The following is a 763-nucleotide window of genomic DNA, read 5'->3' as shown; positions in this document are numbered from 1 at the left end:
TATATATCATAGATTTTGCTTTTTGTCAGAATAAATCACTGATTTATGATTTTATGAATCTAAAACTGATGATCTGATCTGCTCTGCTCTGTAAACATTCACTAAATTCACAATAAACAGTTTAAAATAAACACTGAAAAATTTTAAATGTAAGCTATAAAAATAGATAATAAAAAAATAACTAAAACACCTACGCATTAAAATAAGCATATCCCTTAAACTGTTATTTTATAAATTTGACTCTATAAAAGAATATAAAAACATAAAACTAGTCAAAAGCAAAGAGTTCATTTATTTGAAAGACATCTTTGATTTCCTTTGATAAAAAGCTTCTACATGTACACTAGCATTCATTTTAGCCAACAGCCAAAAGGTGTAAACAATCTAATTGTCCATCAACAAATGAACAGCTAAACAAAATGCAGTATATCCATACTATGAAATACTACTACACAGCCATAAAGAGAAATGAAGTTGATATATACTACAAGTTAACACCGAAAATTGCATACTGATTCAGATAAAAAAGTACAGATATTCTATAATCCAACATATATGAAATGTCTAGATAGGCAAACACACAAAAATCAAAGTTTACTCTTACCAGAGGCTGGAGACAAGGGAGAAATGGGAGGTATTATTTAAGGAGCACTGAATTTTTATTTAGGGTGATGAAACACACTTAAATGGACAGTGACTGATGGTTGCACAACATAATAAATGTAACTAATGTCACTAAATTATACATTTTAAAATGATTAAA

The sequence above is a fragment of the Chrysochloris asiatica genome, unplaced genomic scaffold, assembly GCF_000296735.1.
Source record: "Chrysochloris asiatica unplaced genomic scaffold, ChrAsi1.0 scaffold00068, whole genome shotgun sequence".
NCBI classification, from domain to species: Eukaryota; Metazoa; Chordata; class Mammalia; order Afrosoricida; family Chrysochloridae; genus Chrysochloris; species Chrysochloris asiatica.
This window is presented reverse-complemented; position numbering follows the sequence as displayed.